A 12,912-nucleotide genomic window follows, 5' to 3' on the forward strand; every position below is an offset into this window, starting at 1 on the left:
AGAGTGAGCTTTTATAGAGCTTAATAAGTTTGGGGGTTAAAATAATAAAGCTAATAGAATTAAACATAACAATTTTAATAACAAGATTAAAATTCAGAGTTTCCTGTCAACCACAATCCATAACAGGTGAGTTTATACATAAACAAGTACAAGATTATTCACTATCAAGCCACAATGCTATTAGGAGATACATGAATAATCTTTCAACCATTCAATACCAAGACAATTAACACAAGAAACATTGTCTGATGAAAGATATACAGATATGAGTACATTGTTATCCACCCGGAACACGCCAAACGCTCAAACAAGCTAATCCAACTGATAACATGCCTTGGCACCGAGGGCCTAGCTCATAGGCTAACATCCCTCCGGAAACATGGTTGGGCACTAAGTGCCAAGCTTGAAGGCTATACATCCACCCTCGGTAACACGCCAAAATCACTGTAATATATCGCGATATCCCGCAACAAATGTTAAACTTCGGTATATTAAGTGTAAAATCACAGGTCATGAATCATTGTCTCATCTCCAATCAACTCCGTATTGCGCACACTATAACCTATTGACATACCAATTGTACTCTATCCTACGTTCATCTGGCTCAGAGTTTTCATCGCTAAACTGTGTCACAAACAATTCACTATTTCAATTCTTATTAATTTAATATTAAGTATTTAAATAAAAATCATCAAACAAGTTTTTCATTCAATATGCATTAAATAACATATTAAACTAAACCAAACAAACTTACCAGGGCTAAACTGCAATAATGGCAAACGTCTAGGGAATATTTCACAACCTTCTATTTTCCTCGATTATAAACTTGTTCTTGATCTATAATATAATTTTATTTCAATTATTAACCTCAAATTCATATATTATTCAATTCACTACATATATCTTCTTATTTACAAATTTTTACATTTTCCCCAAACTTTTACACATTTTTCAATTTAATCCGTATAACCAAATCAATCTTAATTCTACAATTAAATCCTCAACCCATAGAACCTAATTTTAACCACATCCAAAACAGTCCATATATGTTAAAATTTCACAAGAAAACCATACGTATTTTTAATTTATTTTCAATTAAATCCCTAAATCTAAAAATCATACAAAATCTTTTAACAAAATATTTCTATTTAACACCCAAGCATAATAATTCACCATTAAAATTCAAGAACACACTAAATTCCTCAATGTAACATTCAAAAATATTTAACAATTCCAAAAATGGAGATACGAGGTAGTTGGACCAAGTTGCAACGTTCTCAAAAACATAAAATTCATGAAAAATTAACCAATAAACACTTACATGCAAACATGAATTCAAACCAAAGCTCCCCCTAGTCCTTCAATGGAGGTTGGGCCAACATAAAAGAAAAAAATGAAGAAAATGATACCATTCTTTACATTTTCTTCTAATTAATTTTACAATAATTACAAGTTTGCCATTATTTCATATTTTTAATCAATTTTCTACGTATCTACCGTCCACTAAGTATAGAAATGGCTTGATTTCCATAATAAACCATCCTAAATTATTTAAATATCCAATTGGCACTAAAACACCAATACCAATTTATATTTACACTTTTTACTATTTAGTCTTTTAAAATTAATTATCTAAACGTTAGAATTTTTAAACCAAATTTCAATACGACATTAATGACTTTGTAAATATTAATTATTTAATATTTACGGACTGATACATCAGAATTGTGGTCCCAAAAACACTGTTTTTGACACCACTAAAAACGAGCTATTATAACAAGATCTAAGTATTTATTGTGTAAAACAAAAATCAAACGACTGAATCAATTATAGGGTTCATCTTCCCTAGGTATTTAGAAAATTAGTTCATGCTTGAAAATAAAAACATCCTAGAGACAGTTAAACCGAAAGAAATAAAAAAAACTCATGATAATCTCTCAAGAAATCAACTGGAAGTCTTCAATATTGATGGAAATCTATTTCAAAATCAGCTTCAATGGTATTTTCTGAGTTTTTTTTCTTGAGTATTATATGACGAGTCACTCATATCTTCTTATTTTTGTCATATATACGTCTTAAAATGCCTGGAAAACCTAAAAATATCATTTTCCTATAGTCCAGATTGCCAATTCGCTAAATCAACACAGCCTACCACATGGTTGTGTGGCATCCGGTATGGCTCACATAGCCGTGTGTCCAAGCCTTGTGGAAGGGGTCAGCCCGTGTGGCTCCTATAGCTTACTTCAATTTTTTTTATTTTCGCTCCTTTTGTTCTCAAATGCTCTCCTAAGTATAAAAACACGAATTTAAAGGATTAGGAGTATAAAATTCACCATTAACATTGAATAGTCACCTAAAATTGCATTAAGAATGTCGAAACCATTTTTTTGAAAACAAAAATTTAGTTGTCGACTTTAAGACAAAAATTGGAGTCGCCACCGATCCTTTATTGAGGTGTGATCGGCTCACCTTAAAAGCGATTTTGGTTTGTGAAATTTGAGAAAACAGGTTCGGGAGTCAGTTACGCACGAGGAAGGGTTAGCACCCTCGTAACGCCCAAAATCGGTACCAAATTGATTATTTAATGTCTTGGTGTCAAAAGTTTAAAAAGATTTTTAAAATATGATCCTTGTATTTAAAAAACTTGTATAAACCAAATTACATATTAAAATACTCTTATTTAGGGAATATTCGATTGTTTAAGTTAGGTGAAGAAATTGAAACTCAATATGTTAGAGTACAATCTCTCAAAATTCCCAAACTTTGAATATTACCTTTTTTTATAGGAAAATTTTCATCTCAAGAAAACAATATGTCATACCCAATACATTAGGACACAACATGTTGAATTCCCAAAAATAATTTTTTTTATTCATGCATTTTGAAAAAAATATTCTCGATTATTTAGAGTTAACAAGGAAAATTGGAAGCCAATACGTTAGGGCTCAATCTTCTCGAAAATCCCAAATATTGAATATTACATTATCTTGAAAGCCTTTGCACAAAAATGATTTTAATGCTTTGATGAAACAAAATATATTTTTTAAAAAAAAGATAAAATGTTAATATACAACATAAAAAAAATATTTTAATATGAATTATATATGTATATGTATTTAGAAAATACGTATATATATAAGTACAATATATAAGTAAATTTGAAAATATGTGTATGCATATATTAAAACACATATATATAAGTATACATATAAAAAAAGAATGAAATATATAAAACAAAAAAACATATAATAATTTCTAAAAAATATGTATATATATTATAAAAAATACATGTATATGTGCATGGATTATAAAATAAGGAAAATGTATATGTATTATAAAATATAAATGTATATGTATATACATGTACATAAGAATTGTGAAGATAAAATAATAATAAATAAAATATGTACATGTATATCTTCTACAAAAGTTTAAAACATATATGCACATATATTTAAAAAAATGTATGTATGTCCATGGAAATAATGATAATAATAATAATAATAATAATGGAAAATAAGATAGCATTAAATTAATTAATTAAAAAAATAGCACAAATAACAAAAAGGACTAAATTAAGCCTAAAACAAAAGTCTGGGGTCAAATTTGAAAATAAATAAAAAGGGAGGACCACTTTTAATGCGCGAATGACAAGGAGGGATTAAAAGAGAAATTATCCCTTCTTCTTCAAAAAGCGCAGCTTCAAGGGATCATATTGTGAATCAAAACAAATTTCTAGGCTAAATTTAAAAAAAGAAGAACTTGAATGTAAAATTATTTAAAAGAGGAAGGGCTGGAAGCGCAATTAGCCCATCGAAGCAAAACACGCGGATCCTCCCTTCGGGTCGGGTCGACATGCGGGTAAGGAAGGGATTAACGCCAAAACGGTGTCGTTTTGACCACTGAACTTAAAACTCAAAAAGGCGCTGTTTTAATATGGGTATTTAAGCCCAAAATTTTTTTAAAAATTCATTTCAACCTTTGTTTTTTTAAAAAAACTTCAAAAACCTCTCCACTCTCTCTCAATTCTCTCTCAACTCCCTAGAATCCGGCCATGGCTCTGACGCCGGACCACGGTGGCCGGAAAATCAAAAAAAAAATTTTGGTTTTTTTCGACTCCCCTGATAAAAAAAAGCGTCGTTTGTCCTTGAAAATGACGAACCTCAGCCTCCACGACGGCGCCAAACGCGGCAAAGTAAGTAAGTTTCTTCCCTTTTTTTATTTTATGGTAAAAAATAAATAAATAATAAAAGTAAAACAAACGAAAAAAAATCAACTACCTCTCCACTTTTCTACCTTTTATTTCTCTTCGTTCTTGTCAAAAAAATCCCCCATTTTACAACTTTTCTCCTGTTTTTATAGTCAAAATTACAGTAAAATAAAAGTGATAAAAATCTTATTCCGTTTTTTGCTTCGTCTATAGCTGTTTGGATCCGCTTTTCTCGCAGGTATTGAGGCCGTGGAAGAGGCGCACATGCGCAGAGGAGGCGGCGACAGTTAAGGCATGCAGCGACTAGGGTTAGGGGCTAGGTTTTTGTTTTTTTTTTTCTGAAAGTGTTTTGGGCTAAAGTTTGTTATTGGGCTATTGAGTTGGGCTTTTCATTTTTGGTTTGTAATTTGGGCATTTTATTCTATATATTTTTAAAACTTGGTTTTATTTATTTATACACGAATCCGGGCAATAATTGAGTATTACAAAGAATGCTATTAAAACATGTTACTTTTAGCACTTATCAAGTCGGGTAAAAGGGTGTTACAATTCCAACCTTTCTAATAGTGAATCCTCACTCATACAAGCTCAAGAGCTCTCTCTTGCACCGTTTCAATTCTTTTCTTTAACAGCCATAAACAAACAAAATATCATTATACAAGCTTTAGAGCTTTCTTATGAAAATAACTTCAAATAGTACTTAGGAAATGTTGAGAACACCATTTCTTACTTCATGGAAACTTTCTCTCTATCTTCAACTTTTATCTCTTAAGAACTCATGAAACCCTAGGTTGAAAGAGAGATTTTTAAAGGTAGATTCAAGCTTGGAAGCTTCTAGTTGATTTTAACATGAAACCAATGTGGGAAGGTGTTGGACGCTTTAAAGATTTAAAGAAAAAGAAGGAAAATGAAGAACAATGGAGAACCTCCAAGGGGAGTGGGAGCCACGGCTGGAAGGAGTAGAAATGGCCAATTTTTGGCCTTTTGTTTCCTTTTTATAATACAAAAAATTAAGACCTAGTCAAATTGGTTAAAGTTCATTTTAAATTAGTGGTTCACACTCCATCATCTATAATTAATCCCATCTAATGGCTCACATTCTTTTCCATAAAATCAAATATCGGGTAAAAATATTTTTTCCAATATAAAATAATTGAAAAATGATTAAAATGTCCTTATGTGGTAAAACTATTGTTTTTCCCCTATTGCCTTCTTGTACAATTTCTTCACATCCATTAGTTACTAATAAATTCAAACATCATAATTCACTTTTAAATATTCACAATAGTCTTTGGGTGGTAAAAATTACATTGATGTGCTTTTTAGTAAAAATGAAAAAATTACAATTTAATCCACACTTTCAAATCTTTTCTATTTTTGTCTCAAAAATGATCTTCACCACACCAATACATATCCCAAGTTATTTTCATGCCAAATAACCAATAATAACTCATTTTTGGTCAAATTTACATTTTAAGACTCAGACTCTTTTAGAATTTATAATTTAGTCCTTTTTGCCACATTTCCACTTCCACAATTATTTTCATTGATTTCTATTTCCATTATAAATTTTACTTTCATAAAAATTATTTGTCTGACTCGCTTTCCAAATTTTTTTTGGAATTTCACTATGTTTGATTTCGAAATAGTGTCATTTACTATATTGAAAATTTTTGGGGTGTAATATCTTGTAAATACATATTTTTCAATAAAAATTATCTAAAAATAGTTGTAAAAATTTTTAAATATTATTTTTAGTCAAAATTGTTAAAAAAATAAAACTTTTTACTATTACAATTTACTGCTAAAAAATTATAAATGGTTAAAAACATAAATACAAATATTTTTTAATAATCTCATTATAGGTCTTGATAATATCTATTCTTTTTGACACAAAGTTTAGAAATACCCATAACCCCTCCCCAATCTGTAAATAAGAGGATAATGCGTTTCAGCGCACTCGAATTCACATCCTCCTGTATTAGCAACAATGTCTATGCCAATTGAGCTCAAACTCAATCGGCATAACTAAAAATGTTTTGAAAACATAGTTAATATAATTAAAAAATAATTACATTAACATTAAAGCTATTTAAAAAAATGGAATATAAATAATATAAGAAGCAAATATGAAATTAATGCGGAATTTAATAAATACCACGATATATTTGTGTAATATGTTTAAAAAACTCTTAAAATCTTTTAAAAACAAAGTTACACACGCAAATATTTTTTAAAAAATATTTTAATATTATTTAAAATATATTTCATTATCACATTCTTTTGAATGTATTATTTGTCAAATTCTTTATCTTAATTCTTTACTTATATTTATTTTAAATCTGTTATGTTAAAAAAATAATATGATTTAATTTAATTTATTTTAATTATTAAATAACATAAAATAAATACATGCATCACATAAGAATCAAACTAGTCACATATATATATTATCTAAAGTAAAGTTTTCATGCAAAATATGGAACAATTCTAGGTGGAGTGTGCGATATGTGGTGGGCCTAATTGATCAACACATAAATAGTTTATAACATTAAAATAAAAATTAAGACCCACTATTAATCAATATTTCATCTACTTTTGAAATTAATTTACTTTTATCATTTAATTTTGAAATCATTTCTATTAATTTTTTTATTTTATATTATATAATGTCTCATTTTTAATCACTATTTTTATAGTTTATAGGTTTTTAATATTTGATGTAACATTTTATTTTTTCTACCTGCTTTTTGTTACTTCTGAAAAATTTTAAATTTCCATAGAATGAAAACCATTCTAATATCAACGATCAAGATTTCAAAACTAAGCATATATATTATTGCATTTAATTTCTTAAATGGTTATATTTTAAAAAAGTTAACAGATATTTAAAAGTAATATATTTAATGCATATAACTAATTTGTGTATAGTATGGCTTAGTAAATCTAATATTTTTAATTTACATTAAACCATAATTGTTGAAATCAAACTGGACCGATCAATCAAACTAAAAATTATCCAATTGTAGGTCGTCGAGACCAACAAAAATAAATTCCTACCCAATAATATAAATTATTTTAGATAGCAGTAAGTAGGGCCGAATCTAAAGAGACTTTAAATAATTTTATTTTTTAGTAAAAACAAATAATATAAAAAAGGGGAATTTTGAAATTAAAAATTAAAACCATCAAAAAGAATATCACAATTTGAATTTTTAAAAGAAACCAATATGATGAAGATCTAGGCAAAGGCAAAATCTCAATTGTGATTCATGGGCTTGATCATCAATGCAAAGATAATTAATTTTAGTGTTCCTTAATAAATTAGTTATAATTGTCGACGTTCAGCCTAGTAGCCAATCTATCTTTACCTTACCAATAACCAAGAGAAATATCATTGAAGTTATTTCACTTATAAATAAACAACTCGATAACTTCACAACTAGGATTTAACTTACTGATAGCATTAAGAGCGAAAGAGACCTAATTCTAAACAACAAACACACACAAGGTGAATTTATTGAAATTAGTTTGCCTGTTCATACAACATAAATGGCATACGTAGTTTATATTGACCACCACCAGACGTGCAAATGTCTGGACTTGAAATACTGCAACAAAAAGATATAAAATTAAGCAACGGTGTTCGCAAGTATACGGGTCAAATTGTAATATAGGTTAGTGTTACAATGAAACACTTTGGGAAGCATTCCGAGGATCGTAGCCAAGGGAGGTTAAAGTAAACCTAAATTAATTCTCTACATTAATAAGTCTAAATAGTACCGATTTAAAATTATATTACAAAAAATTCAAATTAACATCAATTAATCGAATTATCCTAAAAATTATTTAAACTAAAAATCAACCAATTTAACAATGGAAAATAATTCAATAAAACAAGCAGGAGATCAACTCACTTCAGTGATCCTAATTAACTTCAGAACTTGGGTTTTATCAAGTCATCTATTAATTAACTAGTTATTATCTCTCGGCCTCTAACTAATTAACTAATCGACTAAAGCACACTTACCTTTCAGCCTCACTTTCTTGATCAGGATAAATTATGATGTACTTGGTAAACTTATCTCGCGATCTTGTTTATCCTAAATTACTTCATAGGGGTGTCACTTTCTAGGGTTTAACCGCACATAATTTAAACCAACTAAATCAAATTTCAACCGTCATTCATTCGTTAATTATCCACATATTTGTTCGTTAATCTCCCTGAGGAAATTAGCTACTCATGGATCTAGATGTAATCATTTTGGAACTCATATCTAACATGCAAAACAACAAATTAAATAAAAGTAAGAAGTAGAGAAATAAATTCATTTCTGGTATTGATTTGATCTCGAAAGAGAAATTTGTTGGAAAAAATTCGATTTGAAAACGATTTTCTTGCATAGCGAAAAATTAAAATTTTAAAAACTAACTCGGTATGTGATATTTATAACAATAAACCTTAATCGAATTCGTACTTGTGTTTTCAGTTTAGTGGACATTTGTTTTCTCGACTTTGAACCAAACGATCTTCTCCTCTATTCTCGTAACACAAACTGCTTCAAGTGTGGGCTAGAACCAATTGAATCGAAACACAGAACTAGAAAATTTTTTCTCTCCTTTTGGGGTGATATCGAAAATTATCTCTTCTTATAGAAACTAATAGAATTGTTGTGAATTTCACTTTTCATCAACCATGTAATGCCAATGAGAGGATATCATTTACCCATGTTTTTGGCTATGAATTCCACTGTTGTAAATGACGCTACATATTACAAAAGTTGTACACTTAACACACTAGCTTTCAGTTCCTTATCTATTTGAACTCATGCTTTTACTTACATCAAAGTGTACGAGTCACATATACATAGTCCTTCATCCATTCAGGATTTAGGTATGACACACTATGAATGTTACAAATGAATAAAAATGGATTTAGGATCTTTTCTGCTTGTGTCTTTTCCGATGTATTGTCAGTCCAGTCAATCACATCTATATCTTATCTTTTGAAAATCATTCGCTCTAATGCCCAAGACAATGCATCTCTCACTTGGACTTGATAAACGACATATTAGTCTTTTAATCGGTTTGCTCATTTTCAATTAGATTAGGGACATGTTTATGTGCTTCTACTAATACAAACTATCTTTCTGTACTACGATCCGACCACGTAATATCGCTTAGTATTAGTTCAATATTTAGACAATCAATGAGCAATATTTGCTTCCATTTTGCTTTGCATGCAAAAACCATGTGAGGACAATTATACAAAGTATATTATTGTAATCAATGAATCTATTTTATTAACCAATTTACTTGAAAACGTTACAAGTTTACAAATGAATATACTACACTCAGGGAACAAGATCCAACAGTCTCTCACTTGCCCTAGGGAAGTAGATGAGCCATATTTCACATTCTCATACTCTTCATCTGTTTCTCAAAACTCCTAACTAGTAGAGTCTTGGTAAACGGGTTCGCAAGGTTGTCCTCAAGTGTGACCTTAACTACATCCATGGTTCCTTCTACAGTTGCCTCCCTTATGATATGATACTTTCAATCGATATGTTTCGTCCTCTTGTGGTTTTTTGTCTGCTTGGTATTAGCTATTGCAGCACTTTTATCACAATTCAATGTGATAGCTTTTTCCATACCAGGAACAAATTCAAGATCGGTGAGGAACTTTTGAAGCCATATTGCTTATTTGGTAGCTTCAGAAGCAGCCACATATTCGACCTTTATAGTGGAGTTAGCAGTACATGTATGTTTTACACTTCTCCACACAATGGACCCATCGCTCAGGACAAAAACACATCCTGATATCGATTTCCTCGAATCTCAACATGTTTGGAAGTCAGAACTAGTATATTCTATAGAAGTAAGGTCCCTTCCAGAAACACAAGCATATAATCCCTCGTTCTCCGTAAATAATTGAGTATATGCTTAATTGTTTATTGGTGCCTTGGTCTTGGATTTTCTTGATATCGACTTATCGACCCCATTGCAAAATAAATATCTGAGCATGTGCATAACATAACATATCATACATGAGATTTCCTATTGTCGAAGCATAAAGAACCTTTCCCATGTTCTTTTTTTCTTCCGCTGTGTTAGGACAGTCCTCTAAAGAGAGATGAAATCCTAATATGGATGGTTGATTTCCCTTATTTAAATTTGTCATAGCTAACGCTCCAATATCTTGTCTATGTATGAAGCTTGACAAAGTGCTATCACTTTTTCTTTCAATCCCTCAAGATTTGAATTCCTAGAACAAATTTAGCTTCTCCCAAGTCTTTCATGCTAAACTATTGGGTTAACCACAGTTTAATTTATGACAATGTCCCTACATCATTGCCAATGAGTAGAATATCATCAACATATAAAACGAGAAAAACTACCTTTCCATCCCCTAAACGTTTATAAACACAAGCTTCATCTACATTTTTCTCAAATCTAAAAGTCTTGATCGCTTGATTGAATCTTTGATTCCATGAGCACGACACTTTCTTAAGTCCATATATGGATTTAAGCAATTTGTAAATTTTGTGCTCGTTTCCTTTAGCTATATATCTGGTGAATTGCATCATGTAGATACTCTCTTCAAGATAGTTGTTCAAAAATGTTGTCTTGATATCCATTTGTCAAGTCTCGTAATCGAGAGCCTTCGTAATGGATAGTAATATGTGAACTTAATTAAGTATGGCAACTTAAGAGAAGGTTTCTTCATAATCAATGCCTTTTTTCTAAGTATAATCTTTTGCTAAAAATCTGGCATTATAAGTTTTCACTTTTCCATCCTCATTACTTTTCCTCTTATAGATCCACTTACACCCTATGTGGTTTACCCCTTCCGGTAAGTCTACAAGTTCCTACACTGAGTTGGAATACATGGAGTCCATCTCAGCTTTCATAGTTATTTCTTAGAGCTTGGAATCAGTAGTCTAGATCACTTCATCATATGTAAGTGGGTCATCATCTTCCTGTTCAGTATACTCAATGTGAAGAATCCTTTTGCCAGATTGGAAAAACTCAGGCTTACGAGAGACCCTCCCACTGCAATGAGGCTCCCTATGTTGCTAATCGTTTGCATGTTTATTATTAGGAGTTGGTTCTGGAACCGTTTTCGTAAGGTTTTGTGTATTTCCTGAAAGCTCCTTAAGTACATTTTTATTTCATAGTTTGAATTCATTCATGTAACTTTTTTCAAGGAAAGTAGTATGAGTTGAGACTATAAAAATTTGCTCTTTCGGGTTATAAAACAAACCACCCTTTGTTCCCTTTTGATATCCTACAAACATGCACAATTCTATCTGTGAGTCCAACTTCCTTCCATCTTTATCCAATACTTAGGTCGGACATCCCTAAATCCTAAAATGATTAAGATTTGATTGCTTTTCATGCCACAATTCGTATGGGGTTTTCGATGTTACCTTAGTTGGGATATCATTCAAAATATAGCAAGTCATTTTTACAACTCGCATGTAACACTTAGAGACAACTCTCACTTCACCAGTTCGCAACTCCATCTCAGTTCACATGCAATGCTTAGAGACAGCTCGCACTTCACCAGTTTGTATCTCCATCTCTGTTCACATGCAATGCTTAGAGACAGCTCACACTTCACCAGTTCGCAACTCCATCTTAGTTTCCAAGCTCTTTGTTTGTAGCTCGTATGCAGCGCTTAGAGACAGTTCGCAAGCTCTTTATTCTCAGCTTGCAAGTAGCGCTTGTTGGCGAGTATTTCGCAGTATACTGTCTGTGGTACACAGTTTAGATACATTGCAGCTCACGATACATAGCTCGCATATATTACAACTTGCAGCACGTAACCCACAATCCTAAGGTCGCATGCATTGCTCCCCTACATAGAGCTCACAGTTCACAGCTCACATGTATGACAGCTCGCTGAACACAACTCGCATACATTGTAGCTTGCATGCATAGAGACCGCACATCACAGTTCCCATATTGCACTTTCCTAGTTCACAAATATGCGAGCTATGTCATGGTAGTCAATCTCCAACACATACACAAATGACTTTGTCTACTATCAGATAGTGAGAAGCGAAAATCATGGAACCAACGTCAAAGGAAATCATGAAACCACTATAATAGTAGAGTAAACTAATGAACCATTATGCCTAAAAATAAAAAAAGATGAAAGGATCTCAACAATATAAATAGGTAGTAAATTTCAGCATAACGAGAGCGAATGGAGATATAACACGACAGAACATAATAGAACGCAACACATAGAATTTGAGAGTAGAAAAATCAAAACATAAGAGTGTGAGTATTGAGGCTGAGAATGACGCAAAGAGTTTTTGAGAAGTAACGTGAGCTAGCTGCGGAGAACCACTGACATTAGACTAACATTCTTTCTTTCTCTTACCTATTTCTTTTTCTGTTGTTTTAAAATCATGGATGCAACTTTTTTTTTGTTGGTTTTCACTTTAATGATTTTGAATTAAATTTGTTATGCTAGAATATATATATGGATCCTTATCATGAAATTACCGATGCTTTGCTAATTATGTTTTGTGCAATTTGTTGTTTATTCATTCAAATGGTTTTCACGTTTAACACTTGCTAAAGAGTAGCTAATATTAGTAAGCAATTGAATTAATTGTTACATTTGAGAAGATAGTAATTAATAGACATACAACTCGAAAGGTGCATGTTTAATTATTCCAGTAATTAAA

Source organism: Gossypium hirsutum, chromosome D06 (genome assembly GCF_007990345.1).
Source record: "Gossypium hirsutum isolate 1008001.06 chromosome D06, Gossypium_hirsutum_v2.1, whole genome shotgun sequence".
In the NCBI taxonomy this organism is placed as follows: Eukaryota; Viridiplantae; Streptophyta; class Magnoliopsida; order Malvales; family Malvaceae; genus Gossypium; species Gossypium hirsutum.